We start from the raw sequence: 24342 nt of genomic DNA, 5'->3' as shown, positions 1-24342 counted from the left end.
GCATTTTCCAGCACAAAAGCAGTCACCATCTGCCTGCAAGCCCCTGCTGAGCCACAAAGGATTGTGCTTCAAGATGCCCTTCAGTAACGAGCTGCCATGTTAAGCAAGGGTTAACTGTTTAAATTATCAACTTAAGCAAGACACAATTCAAACTAACCTAATGATCATGCCCAGGTCAAAACCAGGTCAATATGTAGTAGGGCTGAAGAAGCAAAAGGAAGAGTATGGTGTATGAGGATATTTATAACTCTTCTCATTGATTGACATTAATTAACTTGCCAACTGAACAAACTCATAATGAATCAACATCCTACAGAATTGCAATGTTCCATCCAAAGTGGGAATATACTTTGCTACTGAGCAGTCAAACACATATTTATGAGACACCATGATGCTGAAAAGTGGTTTTGCACAGCGTGAAGCAGTGCAGATGCGGGCTATACATCTTGGCATGCAGTATTGTTTTGTTATTCATTTGGTTATTTTTACGAAGGCCACTTTTTGCCTTTATATTTGTCTTTCAAGTAGTAAGATACAGTAAAAATATTAGAAAAATATTAGAAAAAATGTAAGGGACATCTTGGTATATGTGTTAGTCATAGCAACACTATTTGGTGCTACTGAAATGTACAGAGGATAAATATTGTTACTACTCAAATGTGCTAGGTTAGGATACCACACTAGGGAATTAAAAGATAATGTTTTGACCACAAGAGGCATTCTATATTTTCCTATTAAACCAACAAAAACCTTTTGAGATATTTTAACAGGCTAATTTGAAAATTAAGTATAGACATCGTTCATTCTGTACTTTGCCCATTCTCTATTACCTGCCAAAATCTACATGCATACTTGCTTTAATGGAACATGTGTCTTAATAGCCTGTATTTTGATTCCTGAAAGAGAATAGTCAATTGTATTTTATTAAAATTCAGATTATTTTGGAATGAGCAAGATAATTACAGGCCAATCCTGCCTTCAGTTTCCTATCACAACTTAAAACTGCTGGTTCTGATTTCCATTGATACAAAGCAGTTCAAACAAAAAAATCTGGAGTAAAATACGTTTTAAATAGGAACGATTCTTTTTTTTTACAGGAGCAGATGTATTTTGCATAAAACATTTCTTCTGGAAATGAATTTCCTGATCCCAAGAGACAAATGGAGTTTGAATCTCCTACTGAAATTGATGAAAGCTGGTGTGGTTAGGCCACCAGCAGAACTAGAAGGGGGACACAAGATGTAGAAGCTTTTGGGTGCTGTCCATTCCATAATCTACCTTGGACATTGCCTGTTTTCAACACTTTGTAAGAGTTATTAAAAATTCAGAAGGATTAGATCCTTGTTTTGGCTGCCAAAGTTATTGGTGAAATTTGATAAAATAAATTTGAAACACAGTAAAAACTATTTCAGATTATGAATAAAAAAAGGTAAGAGGGAGATAATGTTCTTCATGTGCCATGTTCTTCATGCCTCAAAAGCTGCTAAGTGCTCTTCTCTCCTTCTAGGGTAGCTTTCAGCTCTCCAGAGTATAAATGAAGCATTCTCTTCTTGAGAACAGTGTACTATTTTCTCAATTAATAACATCTGTAAACACCCACATTTAATGACAACTGCAATTCATTTTCAGCTTCAAAACAGAATTTGTGATTTTCACTGTGAGAACAATGATAAGAATGTGAAGAGGATGAAAAATACAATCTATTTTGCCCATACATTTTTAATAAATGAAGCACATATTACAATGCACTGTTTTTAAAGCTTTTTCATCTGTGATGTTGAAGTGAGTAAGTACAAAATCCATCAAGATAATACGTTAATGTTTAATAGTTAGCACATCAAACTCTGTTCTGAGTAAACAGAGAAGCTCTTTTACTAACTTGATTCCATTCTCTTCAACATTTCTTTATACTGTCATAGCTTATTTACTTCACTCTATTTTTGTAGCACTAATGCAGTCTTTTTTTAATGCACTAGAAAACAAAAGCATTTCCATATTTGTAAGTTATCACAGCATACCAGTTTGGGATCATTTATTATTATGTGTTTATTAAGATCTGATAAAGTACTAGGCACAAATGTAAAGACAACTCTATGCTGTAAAAGTTTATACGCTAAAAGAAAAAAAAATATACTCAGGCCACTAGAGTAGCAGGTAAATTTAGAACATTTCTAAATTAATCTGTTCTGGTTTAAAAGCTTTTTCCCCCCTCATTTCCAGTGTCTGCAGCAGTAGTGGCAACTCATTCTGAGCTCTGATAACACTGCCTGAATTGTGACAAGGAGAGGCAATCTCAACACATTGGGTGGAAACTCCTGTCCTTGTTAGATATCCATAGAGAGGACACAGATGCTTGAGAAGCTTCATGAGGTGTTAGTTGGCAGTTTTCCTTAGCCTGTCGCCTTCTGAGGAAAAGCCAAAAAGCTCATGGAGAAGGCCTTGCAGGAACTAATCTTTGACACTCTTGGTGAGAAATGCATCAGCTGTCTCAGCTGAGACAACTGCACTGAGACCAGCTCTGTTATCTATTTCCTATCATCTTAGAAGAACCAGAACCTCAACAACAAAACTCCATGGAAATTCTGGAAAATTGCACTGCAGAGAGCTTACCTATCCATCTGTCCATCCATAGCTCACGGCTGAAGTATTTATGTACTGGTCTAGCAGGTTTATTATAGGAGGTAGAGGTTCCAGTGGTAGTCATTCAGGTGCCAACAAGTAGGCATTTGAAGTCCTTCAGATGACATAAAGTATGTAAGACATCTGCATAGAAATGACAGTGAAGATGAAGAGAAATCTAGAAGAGGCTGGCACCTTCTGGAGAGACAGCTGGACACCATGCGGGCTGCCTGCAGTGTCAAAAATGTCTTAGTTTAGGCAACAGATTCCTACCCGGTATGACTCACATCTTTCCATAAAGTTCTGTGTCACTGGGGAGAAACGCCACAATTTTCTGGTTCTCCCAACATGTATGGAACACAGTGTTCTCATCCATTTTTCAGGCTAAAAGCAGTCAATATGTTCCCAGTGAAATGCAGCTTGTTTCAGTCCATAATGTATTGCAATAAGATACAACATGCCATGTTTTAATGGTCTATTAAAATGCACCTCGTGTGCTTCAAGAAGCTCAAGGTTGCGTAACTTCAGCTACCCAAGAACTGTACTAATGGTCAATTAATACATGCCTTATTGTGTGCTATTTGTATAATAACATGGTTCTCTAGTATTTATGAAAAAAACATCAATTTTAATGAAATATATTTCAATGAATTCATATTCCTATTTAGGGAAAAATAGTTTGTAGTAAAAGGAGAGGGCTTCTAGTGCACTCTAGAATGATTTTTTAAAGCTGTCATTTTAATCTACTACACTGGAAATATAAGTGATAATCACAAATCATATCTGTTGGGCTAAGATTTCTTTTAAATAAAAAGCAAACTCAAGTGTTTAGTTTAGATGATTGCGAATTTGCACTTGGTGATTAATACACTGCTAAAAAGGTAGGATTTTTCAACGCTCCATTTCCCTTATGCAGAGGAAAAAAGGTCATGCCACAGAAGATAGATGTATGAAACCATATGTTCCCTTCTGTTTCTGTGAGTGGGAGAGGGCAGACAGCTGCACATCCCAGCAACAGGATGGGTCCCCAGTAGGGATTGCCAACTCTATGTTGGCTTTCAGTGCAATGCAGAAACACTTCTCTAACCCTGGAAGGACTAATTTATGCCATATCCCCTATGATGATTTGATATCCCTTTCTTTCTAAGGTAGGTCTTACTCCTGAGACTGTGGCTGTGAAGGACACGGCCCCGTGTGAAGGGCTGCATTTGCTGTAAGCAGCAGAGGTGAGCCTTCACCATTGGGGAAAGAATGGGAACCTCGGATCCTAACTTCTAACCATTTATTTCAAGTTTTTTAACAGCTGATACCTGCATTCGGTGTTTGGCCTTTTAAGCCTGATTTTGATTTTGTCTGCTTTGCATTTGGAGGATCCCAATTCATTTCCAGCTTGAGGAATAAGCCTAGCAGCTGTTACACAACCTCAACTGCTGGCCTTACCAGCAGTGGCATGGGGTACACCTGGAAACATAAGCTCTTGTGAGTGACAGGACTGGTGATTTGAGAGTGGATGCATCTCCCCCAGAAGCAGCAATGAACTGAAAGTCTAGTCCTGGAGCCTGCACCCAGTGCTTAGTGGATTGTATTCTGTCCTGTACTGGGACAAGAGCAGTTGTGCTCAGCTCAAACAGCCACAAAGTCAGTGTAGATAACCAGAAACGGCGCAACTGTAGCCTCTGCGATAGTACCAGTGGGTACAGTGTGCTTTTGAGATCGCATGATATGGAAGCAGCACATGGCTATGCATCTATAGAGTGGTTGCACCTGGCCTTGCTATAAGTCATTTTTGCCCTGCCTTTGAGCCCTGTCTTGCATTCTTCAGTCACAGATAGGAATCTAGATAAGATATAAATTCAGAAACCTGATCCCTGGTTGTGATTAGAAGAAATCACATGATTGTGACCTGGCCAAATTTTGTGCACCACTTTCATAAATCCAACCTACAGCTGAATACTTTCTTTACTCCTTAATTTTTTTTTTTTTTCTGAAACATCTGTGCACTGTTAAATATCAATGGCATGTCCTCTTTCCTTCTCCCCTCCTCCTTCCAAATTCCAGTATTTGACTGGTACACTAAATAGTATCTCCACATAACATGTGTGTGAGTTTATAAAGTAATTTGGTCTCTCTTAGGCTGAAGTCCAATGCACTACAAGGTTGTAGGTAGTTACCACTATTATCTAGCTTTGCTTTGAGTAGTCTTATGCCTGGGAAACTACTGCTGCCAATTTTCAATTTTAATTGACATATTTCATTTTTTGTTTGTTTTTTTTTTTCTTCAATGAGAAATGAAAAGCCAGGTAGGAAGGAAATCCTATTAAAAGTCACTGGAAGTCTTTTAAAAAAAAAGAAAAAGGATTTTTACCCTTTTCTGATAGCACTAACTCAGCTGTGAATTTCAGACATTGCTGTTTCTAAATTTTGCTTTAAAAAATGTCCTAAGCTTCACACCATTTGATTTTTAGTAAAATCTTTAAGATGTTGAAAGGAAGCCCTGTGGTGGGTATACAGCTTTTGAAAGGCATAAAAATGCACTAGAACACCTAGGAGAAGTTCTGCTAAAATCTGAAGTCGCAACAAAAAAGCAGACCCTGTATGTAATGTTGCTGAAAACTAAGAAACATAATTTACTATTTTTAGTAGTTTTATTCATAGCAGCGCCTAGGGACCAACAAGAAGTGGAGTTTTAACAGATTAGGCACTGCTCAGATGCAGACGGAAGATAATCCTTGCCTTATGGAGCTTAAATGTAAATAAACAAGTCTGAAAAACAATAAAGAAAAGGGTATATAGTTGATAAATACTGTAAAAAAGGGTAGTTTCTTTATATATTACAGCTTCTTTTGTGTAAAAGATCATAGGTGATGTTTTAATAATCCAGTGCAATGTAAAACACTGAATAAATATAATTTCCATTTGGCTTATAAATTATTCTCTATAAATGACAGAAAACTAGGAATGCAAAGGGCCTCAAAAGTCAAACAGTCCCTGTTCCTGTCTCAAGGCAGGATGAACCATACCTGTGATACTCTGAAGGTTCGCAAAGACTGATAATGACGGAAATTCTGCCACATTTCCTAGGTAATGTGCAAAAATAGTATCTTGTATGAGAGAGTTTAACCAATAACCAGAAATTCAGCCCTGCCAACAGCCTTTGTCCTGTGAGAAACATAAAGTAACGAGTCCGTACCTCCCCTTTGGCAGGTGCTGCCCCACATTTAGTCAGCTTTGTTCTCAGTTGCCTCCTCTGCCAGAAATTTGTCTGAGGCAAAGGAAATAAGAGCTTTGTCTGTAGCTCCCACAGACAGATTTGTATTGTAAAGCTCCATACATCTGTTTTGTAACCATTCCCTTGCCTCAGAAGAAATTGCACAAATAGGTTCAGGAGGCCCAGTTTTCCCTGGCTTTCCAAAATGCACTCCAGAGCAAAAGTGGTGTTTTGACTGGATATAAAACTCAGAACAAAAGGATACCATTAGTCCTACAAGCCAACTTTCTCAAATGATAAGCAATTTTGTGAAAGAAATTAACTGCAGGAACAAAAAGTACAGTTTTTGTGTCTGTTTAGACCATGCAGTACAAGTAATTAGACTTTAAAAGGAGACATTGTGTTACATGTGCCTACAGTCAATTTTTTTTTTTTAAAGCCTGGTCTGCTGTGGTGGCCATAATTGGATTTCTTTTGAATACTTTTAGGACAAACAGGCTCAAATCTTAAAATTACATATTACAGTCATAAAAGCATTTGAAAATTAAAGAGGAAAAGGAACCAGAAGTTATGTAAGATCAATATTGGTGGAATAATTCCTTAACTACTCTTCCCATTATATTACATCTGTCTAAAATAAGAATTTGATCCCTAAATGTGGTTGTAAGTAAAATGAGTCCTTTCTAAAAAGTAAAATACCTAATCAGTATTTATTTTTCCCTTTGTTCCTCTTTCCAATCCATGTACCTTTTAAAATCGCCTCATATTTTGTCTTCACTATTTCTTCTTTATTTCCTCATTCAAGCAGAAGAGTGTCCTCTGATGCTGCTGTCATCTTTGCCAGACTGACTTGTGGGTTTCTTTAAATGAATTTGCCATGGCAGATAGCAGGGAACAGGCAGCAATGCTTGCTACTGACAATGATTATCTTCTACTAGATTTTCACTGGAGACACAATTTTTTGCTGGCATCCCATTGAGCTGGAGACATGAACAGCACTGTATTTTGTCTTGGAAAGATTTGCAGCCGAAGAGTTCAGGAAAAGATCTGTCTTTTGTAGCCACAGCTACAACAGCAGCTTGGGGAAGAGGGCCTTGCAGTCCGAAGCTGCTAATACTGCTCATTTTTCTGTTGTAAGGGATGGTTCTTCCTGACCTTAACTAACTATTAATTTTGCCTTGAAGCAAGAGGATGCAGAGTCTCTCTGGCAACACTTTTTGTAAGGTGGAGAACACTGTTAGGAAATGAGCTGAGTCTACTCATGTAGGCCGCTGAGCCATGGCTTTTCTGATATGCTTAGGTTCACAAATGATTTGATTCCCTTGAGTTTATTTGAAGTTTTTAATTAAAATTCTCTGCATTGGTACTCTGATTTTATTGAATGTGACAAAGATTTCTTGGGACTTGATTTTTGTTTAAACTAGCGTCCCTTTACAGCCATCATGTAGTGTAAAAGAATTTTGAAGTGGGCGTAAATGACATCATTTTAACAATGTAAAGGAAACCTTAGGGAAAATGAGAATGTTTGTATTTTATTTTTCTGGAATTTCATCTTTGTGTGCCTGGACTGAAGACAGGATGGTGAAATACGGGAATTTCTGCATTTTCTTTCAATAAATTATTTTCAGAGATGAGTACCTTGTCAAGAGATCTGGCAAGCATTATTTTCAAAATTTTGCCATGGTTTCTTTTTCACTCTGGGGACTTCCTTCTCTGGGACGGAGGCTATGGAAAGGGAAAAAACTAAGAAACTTGCTAGTGGCCAAAAAAGACTGTAAATCATGCAAGCCTTCCTCCTAAAGCTGTGCAGCCAAGAGTGCAAGGTTGCTGAGGCCAAAAGGAGAGCAAACAAGGGGGAGTATGGAACTACAGCCAACTTGTTACAGCACAGCTCGGTAGTTGTAGCCTGGATTCTGGTCTGTGCTCCCAGTATAATTTAAGATTTATCTTTTCACCAGGTAAACCATATATGCCAGAACTGTCTTATCTCCATGTAGACATAGTTCCTTTTCCTCATGTTTTGTATCCAAGTTGTGAACTCATTGAGTCATCGAATCATTGAGTAATTCAGATAGGAAGGGACCCCAGGAGGTCTCTAGTCCAACCTCATTGTCCAAAAAAGGACAGCTATGAGAGCAAACCACGTTGCTCAGGGCTTTACCCAGCTGAGTCTTGAAAACCTCCCAGGATGGAGACCATACAACTTCTCTTGGCAAACTCTTCCACTGCTTCCTAATTATAAAAAAGGTTTTCTACAGCCTGAATTTCTCTTGATTCCGTTTATGTCTTTTGTTTCTCATCCTTCAGTCATGTGCCACTGAGGAGCCTGGCTCCATCTTCCCGACAACCTCCTCATAGGCACTGCCAGGCTGCTGTTATGTCCCCCCTCAATGCCATCTCTGCTCCAGACTGAACAAGCCCAGTTCCCTCAGCCTCTCCTCACTAGCCAAGTTCTCCAGCTCCCAGCTATCTTGGTGGCCCTCTGCTGAACTTGCTTCAGTTTATTCAATGTCTTTCTTGTACTGGGGATCCCAAAACTGGAGACAGTATTTCAATGTGGTCTAACAAGTGCCAAGTAACGGGGGCAATAATATACTGACTTTCCTCCTATATTAATAGAGCCTGGGTTGCTGGTGATCTTCTTTGCTGCTAGAGGACACCCCTGGCTCATGTTCAACTCACTGTCTACCAACACCTCCTGGGCCTTTTCAGAACAGCTGCTGCCCAACCAGGCAGACACATTTCCCCCCAGCCTGGATCAGTGCAGGGCTTAGTCCATCTCTGGTGCAGGACTTGGCATTTGTCCTTGCTGAATTTCATGACGTTTCCGTCAGCCCATTCCTCCAGCATGTCGAGGTTCTTCTGGATGGCAGCCCTCACCACCAGCATGTTAACTGTACCCCCAACATGGTGTCATCTGCACACCTGTTGAGTAACCATCACTCTGTCACCTCCTCCAGGTCATTGTTATGGATGTTAAACAGGACAGGTTCCAGGACAGACCCCTGTGGTACTCCACTTGTACTCTTGCTGCTGGCCTCTGGGTAGACCATGGTCCATTAACCACTGCCCTCTGGGCCCGACCATCCAATCCATCCAGTTGTCCGCTCATCCAGACTGAAACGTGTGAACCTGGGTAAAAGGACATTGTGAGAGTCAGTGTCAAAAATCTTGCTGTAGTCTATTAAGCTTTTTAAGCCTTGCTAAAATCTTGACATCCACGGCTCTCCCCTCATCCACAGATCCAGTCATTTTACCATAGAAATGCATTCAGGTTGGTAAGGCATGATTTATTCTTTGTAAATACATGATTACTTTTTCCAGTCACTTTCTTTGTGTGCCTAGAAATCTGTTCCAAGAGGACTTGCTCCAGGATTTTCCCAGGAACCTAAGTGAGGCTGTCCCTCCTGTAGTTTCCCAAATCATCCTGTGGCCTTTTCTGAAGATAGGTGCAATATTTGCCTTTCTTCAGTTGTCAGGGACCTCCTTTAATCTCTATGACTTTTCAAAGCTGGTAGAGAGCAGCCTTGTAAGGACATCAGCCAGCCCTCTCAGCTCTCTCAGATGCAGTCTATCTGGTCCCATGGACTTGTATGAGCTGAGTTCTTGCAAGCAATCCCTGTCATTATTTTCATCTGCTGCTGGTACTTCTCCTCCTCCTTGCACAGAGGCCTGGGAGACCTTGTTGGTGAAGAACAGGGGAAAGAAGGCATTGAGCACCTAAAACATAGATGTGTCGTCATCACTAAATCACCTACCCTATTCAGCAACAGATCCACATTTTCATTGTTCAGCTCTATGGATCTTTTGTGCCTAACTCTGTATTCAGGAGCATACTGTAGACAGTAGATCCTTTACTGAACTTGTTACTGAGACCCGAGGAGTAAACAAAAATTTTATTTTTAATTCAACTTCATTGAACCTTCTACAGTGCATGGCCATGCAGTCTAGTGAAAGAAAGGGCTTGAATATTCTTTATATAAGAAAAATTAGCACTCTTGCACCTGTGAAGAAAGCTTGAAATTATCTTTATATAAGCTCTTCTCATGTTTTTAGATTTTCTTGTCATTTAACCCAAATTTCAAGATGGAGGTGAGGTTGTGTTTTGTTTTTTTTTCCTGCTCTGAACAGTACGTGGGCTAAAAGTTGAGCATGCACATAGGTTGTACACAGGGGAAAAGAATAGGTCTCCTGAAAATAATTAGTACATTTAGAATAAATATCTTTGAGATAGGGGCCTACACATCGTGTCTGAGGTATAGCTCATAGAAAGAGAGTTCTTTTTGTAATATAAGTTTTTGAAGGATGTTGTTCTGCTATTCTGCTTCCTCCACCTCATAAGAAAAAAAAAAACAACTCGTAAAGAGTATCACACTCATATACAGAACATAAATTTTGCAGAAAAAATAGATAAATATTTTCACTTGCAGCTAATATAATTTCTCTGATGCACACACTGATGGAAAATAAAATTCAAGTATACACACAGAACACCTACAACAATATGTTCAGGCAATTAAAGAAAATGAACAGTACTTCCAAAATTAAATATTCCAAACGCATGTCATTTCAGCTCCTAGCTAAGAGCTGATCATCATTTGGGACTATGTCTTTCTGCCTAAACCACTACTGAGAAGCAAATTCTGTAACATTACTGACCTAGCCAGAGGGCAATGTGCACTTGCAACCTGCAACAGCTTAATCAATACCATTCCTGTGTCCAGCCAGTGACAGCTATTTTTGAACTGGGCTACCAGTCACAGGTGTAAGAGTTTTTGACAGATTTCAGACAGTAATGCACTTAGGTAATCATGTTCCGGGGAAATACTTTTTTTTTTTAACAAACCCACGTATTGTAATTCTAAAACTCTGACAGGGAAGAGGAGCAGAAGTGGCATAAGAAAATAATGTTCTTTTCTCTATCTGGCTAAGTACAGCCTCTGTTCTCTGATAATGGTAAAAGCTTGTTGCTTTAGAAGGCTGTACCTCTGCTCCCCAATAATAACCTTGCTAATTATATAGTGTTGTATATAGTGGAAAGATTTTTCTGACCCCGCAGGGAACTAGTGCTGTGAAGCATGAGATTTGATTAGCCTTATTATCTTAGCTTGCCCAGTTACCAATGTTGTAAGCTGCCATGAAATTATCCACACCTTTTAAAAATAAAGCCATACTATTTGTCTTGATTATCTCCTCCTGTGGAGTTGAATTCCACATGCAAACAGACCTCAGTGATGAAAATAGCATAGGAATTAGATGTATAGCCTTTAACTCTGTAGGTACTGCCTCCTTTTATTCTTTCATATTGCCTTTCCATGTAAATCAAAATTCTCCTAATTATTGTGGTTTTGATCATCCTCCTCCCCCCACAAGAAACTTTTTATTTTATCTTCAATATTTGTAATCATCCATGTGATCTTTTGATGAGTTCCTCCAGGGTAGTTTGGAAAATCATGCAATTTCTTAAGAAAAGTAGTTTATAGATTTTGCTGTCTTTGCTGGATCTTTTTGAAAATCTTGAATGATGTTTTGTGTACAGACATGAAATCATACTGTACACCAAAAAAACCGCTAACTCATTTCTTTGGCACAAAGAACTTCATAAAAAAACCCTCACTGTTTTGATGACGATGATCTTGGATGGCATGCCAGTGGATACATAAACAAGTTATTGTCATAAGATTCCCAAACGGTGATAAACATGGCAAAGAAACTGATGCTTTATTGTCTGTAATTTATCAGGTGATGAAGACAGCGTATTTTAGAGGTTATCAAATAAAGAAGTAGTCTAGAGTTCCAGCTGTCTGAAGACCGATCATAACAACTGATTATCCAAGTTAGACACTGGTAAACTAAAGTACACAGAACACTGGACTTGCAGAGTATGGCAGCAATCACCTTAAAACTTCATTTAAAAAATGTAGTGTCTCAAAGTCCTTCACTCTAAGTGTTCCACATCAGTTCCCCACAACAATTAAATATAAAAAGGGGAACTAACTCAAAGAAGCAGCTCTTCTGTGGGCACATCTGTTCATTTTGTCCTTAAAATAGTCATCAGAACAGTGACAGAGAATTCAGAATTCAGACCCAGAATTCTGCAGAGCATAAGACAAAGAAAAATTTGGCATAGTTGACATCAGCCAGTAGATCATTCCTCCAGTAATAAGCAAATGTGGTGGTGCTAGTGGTGATTATAGGTTTTGTTTCCCATTTGTACACCCCGAACTGTAAGGGGACTGAAAATCACATCATCTTTCTTCCCAGATTTTGTACACTGGAGTGTCTGCTTCTGTAACACCTCTACATCAGGATAGGAGCCCTAGTAAAACCAAAAGACACTGGAGAAAGACCTCTACCATGTTACTTGTAGCACCAGCAGAGAACTATCACAACATTAGCAATCCTATTCTCTGCAGTTTTACAGAGAGGAGCATCAGACTTCATAGTAAAAGAAACCTTTTGCTTGAGTGAGATCTGTATCATCAAAGGCAGAGTTCAAAGCTCTGTAGGGTCATAAACTCCAGTTCAAGTGAATACTAATCAATCAGCCCAAAAGTATGAGGGCTGGGGCTGACCTACCATACAGTCTTTCTGCTCCCTGAATCCTGTGGCTAGGCAGAGACTGAGATAATCCCTGGCATAAAGCAACTCAGCTTTGGCACTATTCTAACTTATGCCTGGCTGACCATGATCACTAGCCAGAAATTGCTGGGGTATAAGTCAGCCCTGGCCAGGTCCCCGTCTTCTCTGCCATAAACTGGGAACAGGGTGAGGCTTGGCTGAAGTGCAGTAATTGCCCGTTAAATGGGTAAGAGAGATTTACAATCATTTTGCACTGCAGGAATGATGCAAAGCTACCAGATTGAACTGCACCATCAGGGTCCTAATGACCATCCTTGGACAGGGGATTTCTGTTACGAGCGGCATGTGAATGTAAGTAATAAAAAGCCAAAAGGATATGATAATTCCTGCCAGAGGGTAAACATAAATTTCTAAATTCTTCTCTAAAACAATACATCTCTGTTTATTTCTTGACCCTAACGGGTCAAATGGATTAAGTAGTGGACAAGAAATGCTGTGCGAGCATTTGGGACACATTCCCTAAAGGGCTTTAATAGCCAAATAGCAGCTGCAGAGGCCAGCATGGAAGACGTTCAAAAGGCTGTGGAGCAGTCAAAGTACTTTGTGTTTAGATATTTCTGTTACAGCCAAAAACAGGCTCTCATGTTTCACAGGTTTGGATTCAAGCTTTGAGCTGAACCGTAATAAGGAATCTCTAAGTTTTGCAGCGAAGCGATTTTCTTTCATTGGCCATGAAGGTAAAGTCAGGATATCATGAAAGGTGCCAGCATAAATTGCTACAACCCTTTCTCCTTAATAGAATAGTGTTCAGCCTCCTCAAATGCAGGGACTGTAAGAAAAGTCAACAAGATGTTGAGTTGTGAAATACAGGACGAGATGACAGTTATGCATGTTGTGGCTCTGGTTCAAAAGGTTTTCCATTAGAACATCACAAAAAATAAATGAGGGGCAAAGGATAGTGAAAGATCTGGAGTTATTTTTCGGGGTGTGAAGATTTTCTATGCCTATCAGTTTTTCCATTGTAGCTGCAGGGGTTCAAACACCAAAAGGGTCGTAGGTCATTACTTAGCTTAGAATCCCTCATGATGCGTTATGTTTCCTTCCAGTTTAATAAGGAAAAGATAACCGCTTATGAAGCAAATTACCAAAAATGTGTTCAATTTGGACTTTCTTATTGAGAAATCGCAGGAGGGCTGTAAGCTCTTTCGACCTGGGGATGCATAATTCCACATGCTTGTGAAGCTCTCAGCACAGGGTAGCTACTGTAACTTGAAGAGTAAGTAAAAATAATTCCTAAAGAAATTTTACATGCTGGTTTCCTAAGATGAGGGCAGCAAGATCTTATTTATTTGATGTATCTTTATTGGTCAATCTGAGAAAGGTTTTCCACCTGCTGGCTGCTGTTCCACAACTTCTTTAATTAAGCCCATCATAGATATGCCGCTTCTTTTGATATCTTTGGTTGCATAAAAATCAGTTTGTTATCTGGTAGGAAAGCACAATCTGAACCTGTTAAAATGAAAATCGATACCTAGTGGATTTTCTGTTCAAACTCTACTCCCACATAGTTCTGGCTTTCCCTTCTCCCCAATGGCTCCCAAAGCAAAAGCCAGTGCGAATTGCAGACAGCTTATTATTAAGGGTTACCGTATGCCACACCAGGCTATCGTGTATTCTTAAAACAGCATAATTAAGTAGATTACAGTCGAACTGTACACTTGGATTCAAAAATTTTTGGAAAAGTTGGTAACAGAAGGAAAACAGTGAATGAAAACAAGCTGAGGAATGAAGTATTGATTTGGATGTGAACATTTTATTTTCTGGGGCAAATTTGACCCTTAGATATAGATCCAGCTTTAGTGAGAATTGTGCATGCAAGACTGACCTAATGTTTGCAACTCAAATTTCAGAAAGTCCAAAAGTATCCAAAGGTGAGAGTCTCTGCAAAAACAACCAGAAGCAAAAAGCGAAAGCTGGTCTATTATCACTGTTCAAAACAAACGACATGTTTAAAGTAAACACTGATCAGAAGTGCAGCAAATCGGTTTCTCAGTGCTGTTTCCATCTCAGTGGTCTTGGATGTTATTAGTATCAGGGGAAATTCCCACCCCCCCTTGAAATACTTGACTTACGCTTTGCCAGTGTTTCTCACACTTGGTGACTGAACAGGCAACACCAAGAGCAACGCTGGTGTGTCCCCTCCTGACACGGACCGGGGAGAGTCCAAACCTGCCCTGGCAAACACCGACTCCAAACCCAGCCGGGGAGTGCGTGTGCTCCCTGCTCCACAGCATGGGGACACGCTCACACTCGCACACACCAGCGTTCTCCGTCACAAGCACGCTCGCCCTCGCACACCCTTGCTTTTACGCGGACAGGCTCATGCCCTCTCACACCAACTCCCTCCCTGACACACCCATACGCTCTGCTTCACACGCGCAGCCACACGCACGGGCGCCCCCTCTCTCACACGCACTCTGACACGCAGTGCCACACACGTACGCTCTCTCACACGCACTCCCGCAGGCACGCGCCCCGTTCTCTCACATACGCTCTCACACACTCGCGCTCTCTCACGTACGCGTACACAGGCTCCCCCACACTCCCAGCCCCCCTCACGCACGCACTCGCGGGGGGGGCGGCAGGCGGGCAGGCCGGCCGGCCGGCGGGCGGGGGGCGAGGCAGAGACGCGCGCGCCCCCTCAGGCGCCCAGCCGTGTGCTCCGGGAGGCGGGGGAGGTGCTCGCGCGCCACCGCCGCGGAGGCCGCGCGCGCGCGCCGAGGAGGAGGAGCGCGAGCGCGTGCTACAGCCACGCCGGCGGCGCGCGCCGAGCGGCAGGGACGGCGGCGGCGGAGCCGGCGGGGGAAGCGGCGGCACCTCTGGCTCGCGCTCTCCCTCCGCCAACCGCCAGCTCGCGCGCCCGAGTTCGTAGATGGGGCTGAGCGGCGCCCGCTGAGGAGGGGACGCGGAGCCGGAGCCGGTGCCAGCCGGTGAGTTGCGGTACCGGCGAGGAGGTCGCGTGTGCGGGGGGGAGGGTTCGTCCGCCCGCTTCTCCCTCCTTTCGAGCCGGCGGGGAAATGGTGGTGGGAGGCGGGGTCCCGCAGCGATCCCGGCCGAGTCCCTTGCCCCGGGGCCGGGCGGCCGGAGCGGGGCGCGCTGCCCCGGCGGCTGGAGCTGAGGCGCCCCGTGTGCGTGTGGCGTGAGGGGGGAAGAGCCGCCCGCCCGCAGGTACCGGTGCCGGGCGGGCCTGCAGGGAAGCGAACATGGCAGCGCCGGAGTCGGGGAAGAGGGATTTTTGCCCCCAGAGCGAGGATTAACCCTCCTCCTCCCGCCTCCGGATGCGTCCCCGGGAGACTCGCTCTTCATCTGCCGCTCCGGATTATCTACCCGCCCACCCTCCTTCCCCCACCCCCTTCCCGGTATTTTCTCTCCTCCTGGAGATTATCAGATTTCCCGCCCCTCCCTCTCCGGGATCCTCCGCCTCCCCCCTCCTCCGAGGGGATTATCTCCCCCCTTCTGTGCCGGATTATCCCCCCGGTTCGCTGTCCCCGTCCCTCCCTCCCCTGTTATGCCCCTCCGCAGCCTCGCCTCTCAGGGATTATCTGCTCTCCCTTTGGGGTGATTCCTCCTCTCTTGATCTCTGCCCCAGCCTTTCCCTGCTTATTTTCCTCCCGAGGAAGTCATCCCTCCCCTTCCGTCTGCCTCTGACTGGGGAAAGGGGAGAAAATGTGGTTGTAATCGTGTGGGCAGGAGTTTCCAGTAGTGCTGTCATCTCCTTGGTCTCTGTACTAGTACTACAGGCAAGTGGATGTAGGTGGTAGGAGAGGCACCAAGGATGTACAAAGCTTGTGGCAGAGTTCAGCCTGTGGTGTTGTGCTCTGTATGCAGGAAAATATCTGCACCTTTTCTGCGATGTTACAGCTGTTGGTGGAGATGCTGGTGAAAGGGAGCCTATCTGGATCAATGCTTTATAGAGACATGCACATGTGTGGCTGGGTGGTGGATATCGCACGTTAACCAGAAACTGCACTGAAAAAAAGCCAACAGCCTCCTAGTTTCTTTGAGGAAGGTGCAACATACAGTAGTAGCATTATAATATAAGTGGGAAGGTGCATGGATGACATTGCTGCTGTCCAGGGGTCAAAGCTGACTTGGATAGCTTCTGTCTTGGCTCTGAAGGCAGTTGGCTTAGGCTATTGCTCTGTGGTGAGGAGGAGGGAGGCATGTATCTTTTGCTCAGGCTCTGATGCTTATGTGGTTCATTACCATCAAAGTGCTGGCAGAGGAAAAATGAGTTTGTTCCTAAAGAGGAGAGATAAGGTTTATCCCATGTATTTGGCTCCTGTGTAGGTTAGACTGTTCTCGTTACTCCTGGTCTTATTGCACATGGGATTGCTGGAGGAGAGTTGCAGATCTTCTCACCATCTTGCGACACAAGGCCCAGGATTATATCCATTAAACTTCCCTGACTTGGCTTTGAGAGGAGGAGGGGCTGTGAGAAATTGTAGAGAGGCTGGGCAGCTATAAATAGATGTCGGACTAGAGGAAGCTTTGAACAAATCTTAGCATGCTGCTTCTGAACAGATAGTATCTGTTAAACTGGTTGAGTTGACACTAGCATCATAATGTTTCCCTTCATTTCTGCTGAGGTGGTTGGCTTTTAACACTTTGACAAGTGACTGGACCATGCAACATCTGTCACAAAATTCTTCTTGAAAATGCCATAGAGAAAATTCTCATTTAAATGAAGTGCTGATAATTGGAGTCTAGTTTGAGCTTGTTTTAATGTGATTTTTAAAGGACTCTTCAGAGAAATCTTTAATTTCCTCTTCCCTCCCTTGAAATATTTGGGGTTGATGATCTTGCTCTCCTTATTTTGTTCTCGAAGTATTGCACTGTATAGATTACCTGACATCCATGTTGCTGTGAAAAATCTGCAGTACTGAGGAATGGTGTCATAATGCTGGTGCCATTGTTAGTTTTTTATTTAATCTTTTCTAGATGAGACACTTTACTACTCTCTTCATTGTTGGGTTTTGGGTTTTTTTTTGGTGGGGTTTTTTGGTGTTTTTTTATGGAACCTTCAGCATCTAACCAAAAGTGCGTATATTCAGCTTCTTTGAATTCTGGGTGCGTGCATTTGTTTCAGATCCTACGGATCACTGCTGTTTCAGCCTGTCTTGTCAAGAACTACTTAATATGGAAATTATTGACAAGTATACTGTACCAGCTATGTGGAATGGTGTCTGTTCTGCTGCTATATTAGTGGGCTAACTGTGCATACTAAAAGTCTCTAAAATGATTGAAAAGCTGTTGCAACATATGTGCAATTGGACCTTTCTTGAACTGCCTCTTGTTGCTTTTTTTTCTTTAAACAAATAATGGCAGCTATTAACTTAAATCATGGCTTAATCACACATGTTTTAGGCTTTTAAAAATAAAATAAAAACAAGAAAGGAAGTAGTGAAAACATGCCTGGCTAATATGAAGGAGTCTTAATGAAGGCTAATAGAGAGGATAAATGTCTGCAAAAACCCTGAGTTTTAGGATGTTTCTTATTTAAAGCATAAAATTTTAATCTGATTTTTTTCTGAATTACTGTCTATGCAAATCTCAGGGAGGTAGAAAGGAACAGAAATCTAGGCAATATAACTTACTAATTTTGGCATTTTTAGTTGATGTTTAACCACAGTAAAAACAGGAAAACCAAATAATCTACCAAATAATTTGGCAGGCTTTATTTTGAGCTGTTAAGGATGTGATCTGAGAACTGTCCTCAAACACTCAGCTTCTTCAGTCAGAATCAAGCTGCAGCTTGATATTAGGTCCGTGTGTTGGGTATTTCTATGTGCAGAAACAAAGGTCAATGATCTGGGGAAAACTTTATAGTACCATAATGACAGGCAAAAGAGTCTTTAGCATGAGTCTCTTCGTACAGTGACTCAGTCCCTGAATCATTCTGTTTTTCTAAATGCATTTATTTGTAGAAATTACTTACAGTTTGAATGCAGTTTTATAAAAGTTTAGTGTCCTGCTTTAAAACCATGCTTTCTGCTATAGTTATAAGTGATTTAAAGTTCTGACTTTATGTGACTGTCCCAGGCTCTTGTGAGTGCCCTTTGATCCTCTGTGCAGGACACTGATCCGTACATCAGTGAATCTTTTCTTATGCTATAGAAAAGGGGGAAGAATTTCTTTTTACTTAAGAGACAGGTAGGTACTTGAGATTGTGATAATGTTTGTGGTTGTACTTTATGTGTTGCAGTCTCCATCCAGATGTGGAATGAATTATACTGTCCTAAGATTCGAAAGGATAAAAAAACTCACGCAAGTTTCAATAAAATGCCCTGTTGTGTTCTGTGTTTAAAGTAAAAAAGGATAAAAATTGACTCATCCTGATTTGAGGGAATTGGCTGAGGTAGTGATCACGCTACTAGATGAGGAAAGTATTTGCTGCAGGAGGAGTACCACAGGATGGACAGATGGGTTCTCAACACTGCGTATACCTGAACTTGCTTTTTGCTGCTTATTCTTTCTCTCTCCCTCTTTTTTTTTTTTTTTTTTTGAGTTGGCCTTGAATGAGATGTTCATGTTTGTTCTTTTGGGGCAAAGAGAGCCAATAGAGGAGTTGAGGTGTAGGGAGAATCTCTTCTTAACTCTTCTTAACACGCCAAACAAGTTACTGTACCAGGAGGGAGTGCACAGTAAATTCAGTGCTGAGGCCTTGCACATATGGTAAAAAGATGACTTTTTAGAAACATCCTGCAACTGGAGCAGCACAGACACTATTGGAGTTATTTGTGTGGAAATAGGAAGTAGAATATGATGGCAGAGTTAAGAGCAAGTCTGTGAGAGGGAAAGTGGTTTTACTGTCCTCCACAATAGAAGCAGCTCATAAAGGGTCCTGGGGAAAAGTGAGTTTAGTCAGGCTGACATGTGAAAGGCAGGCTGAAATACAGATGTGCCGGTCACAAATACTATTAGAGGAATGTAGTGGTTTGTTTTCATTGACAGGAAGGTGTCAATGTGACTTTTTTTATCACAGGATAAATAATAGATGATGATTGTTTCAGAGCTTAAAACTGATCTAAGATTTTATTTAAGTGTGCTAGCTAGAAGGCAGTGCCAAATAGCTGGACCAGTAGGTGTTATTGGCTAGCTCAGTACAGTTGTGACTAAAGTCTTTCTAATCTGAGTTCAACAAAATGTCAGAATAATGGTTCAGGTTTTGGGGGGAGGGGTTAAGATAATTTTTAAGTTAAGGATTATCTGATTCCATGGTCATTATAACCATCTGCAGTTGGATCTCAGGTTATACTACAGCAAAACTGTTGTCTTTTGCAGTGGGATAAACAAAGCATCGTGATGTTAATGTGCTATCCTGTGGCTTAAAAATTGCTTTTTTCAGAATAAAGCAAGCCTGAATTATTTAGTTATGGCTGATGTCATTCTTACAAGAATAATGGAGACAAAAAAGAGAAGAAGAGAGGTTAGGAGAGGTGTTTTTCCATATCAAAACATTTACGTTCCTGTTTTGGGTTAATTAGAGTCTTTAATATGATGGTAAGTAATTTCATAACCTGTATTAAACAATAAAAATAAAAATTTGAAAATGGGAGCTTCTCTGCTTTTACCTCATGTTTGATTATTTTCAAGGTCTCTTTGGCTTAAAAGAAAAGTATTACATATTAAGAATGCTTCATTTTAGCAAGCATTCTGTGGGTTTTACGTATCAGTTTTTAAATAACTTGTTCTAATATTAGTGTCCAGGGCTCATGAAAGCATGGTGGAAATGAGCAAGATATTTAAATTAGATGACATTTCAGATTCACTGGCAACAAATGTTATTTAAGAAATTACTTGTTATTTAAGAAATTAAGTAATAAGAAATTACTTATTTTAAGAGTATTGACTAGTTTTGCATTCTGACAAGCAACTCTTTGAGAGTAGGAACCTCGTGAAATCCATGCTGACTGCAAGGAATGTCAGTGGTTTCTGCAGACTTTTTTTGGGGGGGGGAGGAAACCAATTCTTTGCATCTTACACAAAAACGTTGCTTCCTATAGCTTTTACTTACCCAGATCTCAAAGGATCAAGTTACTGTTTCAGTTAAATTCACTTTTCCAGTAGGTGGAGGCACAACTGTTGATTTCAAATAAGCTTAAGCCTTTACTTTTTGATTCCAAACATTTTGTCAAGATACTGATGAAATAATGAAAATTAGGAGGTAAGAAAAATGGTTTAAATTTTTATTTTAAGGTAGTTCATTTAAGCCTTTTTTGCTATGACAGTGTTGGCATTCAAATATTATTTCTGTAGTAAGAGTGGCTACTCAAATAGTTTGGTTTTAATTTTCTAGTTAAAGCCTTATCTCCACCCAGTGGTCAAACGTGCATTAATGAGAAGTTGAAGTGATACCATTTTAAAAATATCTAAACACAGGGTGGAAAAAGGGAGATTGAGGGTAAATACACAGGGTAAATAGACTGAGGGTAAAAAGATAGGGTAAAGCTTTTTCTTAAGACTAATAACATGATGTAGGGGAGCACTCAACAAGTAAACCTGTAGGGGAATGAAAGAAAAATGTATCAGCCATTCTGACTGTGTTATTACATTCCTTGATACATTAAAAAAAAAATACTTGATTCCATGTTCATTCACTAGTTACTAATGTTATGTTCGGAGATATGCATGCAGCTATCATGTGAGATGTTTTGTATGTAAAACATCTCAACAACTTTTTATGTGACATTGATTTATTTTTTTTAACAAGTCAGTGGGCCAATTGGTAAGTCAGCCTTTACATATCTTCTTATTAAAATTCCACCCCATGCCTTTCCTGATCCACTGTTGAAGTTTACAGAAGTCTTTCTGGCGAGATGAAACTGCTTATACAGCCTAAGTTCTGAAACTGGGAAGGCAAACTGCAGTGCAGTGAATGAAATGAGCGAAAAGTTTATTTCACCTTTCCAAGCAATTCTGGATTAGTGTATTGTGAACTATTGTGCTGTAGCAAAGCACAGTGTTGCTGGACAGAAATTGCTTGAATGATATTAAGTTTACCATAGGCATACTGCTTCTTACAGCTTCACTTGCATTTTTCGGGTCACTAGAAGTGCAGGAGGAGGAGGTGTAATTAACAATTGAAAGTTCAGTTTATGCATTCATTGGTAAAGAACATGGGGGCAGGGAGAAATTGTTAAGTGAAACTTAATGTTTATAGAGTGTATGACTGTAAGGCAGTCATCTGAATGCAAATCATGCAGATGTTCAGTCACTCTTCCTAGATCTACTGGTACAGTTTTGCTGCTTACACTAGATTTGGTAAGCAATAGCAAAATGGGATGAGCAGTGCTTGATTTGGTCAGTTCTGATCAGTGAAGCTCTCTTATACAGATTTAATCTATGTAGTATTTGAGCAACTTCCAGAAGCATGTTGCTTGATGTAATTTGCATTTGTTGTATGTGATCCTCCCTCTGAGGACAAACTCTTTATTTTGTGTACATTGCTATGTGTGATATTTAAAGCAGTGTTCAAGTGAAACTTATTTATGAAGTGAAACACTAAGTGGTATTTGGGCTGGCTCTGTGATTTTTGTTTCATTCTTTCATAGCTTTCTCCGGGGTGGCCCACTTGCTGCAGAGATAAAATTTAACCTTGGCATGAACCTGTTGTGTGAGAGGAGTTGTCCGTCATTAGCTCTGTGGTAATCTCATAGATGTCTTGGCTCAAGAGTGATAAAATGGACACACTATATTTGAGTCACTGTTCTTTGGGAAGCAAGACAAACTGGTAACCAGTGTTACTGGGTTTTAAACAGCACTTCTGTAACATTAGCTGGTCTCATAGAGGTAATGACTGTGCTTGAGTTGCTCTGACTGATGGTTGAGAACCCTCATCCTGCTTCCGCTGCCTGCAGGGATCATGTCCATTTCATGTTCCCATTGCTAGAAGGGAGAAATGTTCGGGCAGTTTTGAGGACAGGCAATAAATACAGTAAAAGAAACGTTAGGAAAGGGGTAGGAGAGCACGGAAGAGTTGGCAGTTGAGTTGTCTCTTAAGTTTGACACATAACTACGTAGGAAAACATCCATCCATCCGTCTGTCTGTGTCTCCCCCCACCAAGATGTAGGTCTTAGGGATCAAGACGTTGTTAGAAATCTTGCTATTGGGATGGGAGGGTAACTGGACGTGTAGACTGGTGAAAGGGTAAGAGGCTTTGGGTGTTGTGAAGAGGTGTGGAGAGGTGTGTTTATTGTATGATTTCCGAGTCCCGACAGCGTGCAGCCGAGCCCCTCCTGTGTCTCGGCAGAAACGTGGCTCGGACGCGCCCTCTAGCGGTTGCGCTGTGACGCCTGAGCTGGGGAAGTGCCCGGGGAAGCCGCGCTTGCGGCTGCGGGTGAGTGACAGGAGCCCACTAGTTTTGTATGGGTGCCTGCTTGCGTGGCTGTGTAGAGTGATAAATAAGCCGGTGCTACTTAACAAGGAAGTAGCTAAATACATTAAAAAAAAAAAAATCCACTGTAGCCAAAACTTGATACACTTAGAAATCTTGGTCTAGTAATTGGATCAAAAAGTGAATCTCCCATCCGGTAGTCTATTGCTTGGGGAAGTCGCTGCAGTCTATTTGCTGGGACTCTTTGTGCTGTCGCCTGGAAGCATCCAAGTTTACTGTTGAACAGAATTTATTAGCTATGAATTGAAGCGTACTCATTTAACTGCCAAATCTTGACAAATCGCTCTGCAAACAGCACAGACTAACTAAACAGCAGCAGAAGGAAATGCGTAGTTCTTACCAAGTTTACCACACGGTTCTCATTCTTAGGTCAGATTCCATGCTATTACAGTTCAGGGAAGCTGTAAGCAGCAACAGTAAAACTGTTGAACAGGGGTCTCCAGCAGGAAGTACTTCATTGGTACTAATGAATAGGAAATGGAAAAGAGAAGGGCGGACTGTTCAGCAGCTGGACTCCTAATGAAGTGGAAGGTCTCAAGATGTATTGTCCTAAGTCATTTGAAATTTGAGAAGTGAATGCTTCATACCTGATTCCAAGCTTCTGGTATTGTTTCACTTTGTTTCTTTTTAACTGTTCAAAACTTGAGCTTCTGGCTCCTAGTAAAGTTCTTTTTTGTAGACAAGACATAAAGGTAGGCCTTGTTTGACCACACATCTTATTTCTCCATAAAGCCACCAAAACTATTTTGAGACAGTTTTGTATCACAGTGAGGCTAGCAGAATGGTGCTGTTAGGTCTTGCTGTTAACGGGAGATGTTGAATTAAAACACTTTAGGTGAACTATTAAGTAAGTTAAAGTTCATAAGAATATAGTGTTTCTTTTTTTTCAGGTAATCTCATTTGTAAGGTACTGGCAAAAACCTATATAGAGAAACTTTCTGTGCAACCAGGAAGAATTTATTCTTTAGAGTTATAAAGATTAGTCTAATTACAAATTTGGCAAGAAGTGCTTTTGCAAGAAGTTCCAAAACACTCTGCTACTTAGCATAGAATGGATGGGTGCTGTATGGAAAACTGGAACTATATGGCCATTCGTGCTTGAAATCTGGTGTTCTACAGTCTTACAGGTTACACATATCTGTTTACCACCACCAAAAAAGACCATTACACAGAATGTGTACTTTTGTACACAAAATTCTTTTCTCAGTATTCATGCCATTATGAAGCTTTTACACATTTAAAAAAAAAAAAAAATCCCTTGGGCCTCCCTACCCCAGGCATAAGTGATTTTACTTTACAAATATAATTACTGTACTTCCAGAAGGTAATCTCTCTGGACAGCCATAGACTAGTTTGAGTTAGATTACTCTGTTTTTTCCTCCAGGGTGAGTTAATACATTGAGTTTTATTTTTCTGTAATTACTTCAAAATTCAGATCACTTTTAATGCTTACTATTCTTCTTTATTACTAGACTG

The 24342-nt window shown here is 41.0% G+C and overlaps 1 protein-coding gene across 3 annotated transcripts in view; it reads left to right on the top strand.

Annotated features, from left to right (window-relative positions):
• Positions 1 to 15188: 15188 nt before the first annotated feature.
• PALS2 (protein associated with LIN7 2, MAGUK p55 family member) overlaps positions 15189 to 24342 on the top strand; it is a 61530-nt gene continuing 52376 nt past the window's right edge. For 2 of the 3 annotated variants that reach the window (XM_072854123.1, XM_072854122.1), the window contains exon 1: positions 15191 to 15399. The gene's annotated coding sequence lies outside the window, so the exon portion shown is untranslated. Of the gene's footprint in view, positions 15400 to 24342 lie in introns of all 3 variants that reach the window. The other variant, XM_072854126.1, reaches the window with a different exon arrangement.

Source organism: Ciconia boyciana, chromosome 2, assembly GCF_034638445.1.
Source record: "Ciconia boyciana chromosome 2, ASM3463844v1, whole genome shotgun sequence".
Lineage (NCBI taxonomy): Eukaryota > Metazoa > Chordata > Aves > Ciconiiformes > Ciconiidae > Ciconia > Ciconia boyciana.
This window is presented reverse-complemented; position numbering and strand designations above follow the sequence as displayed.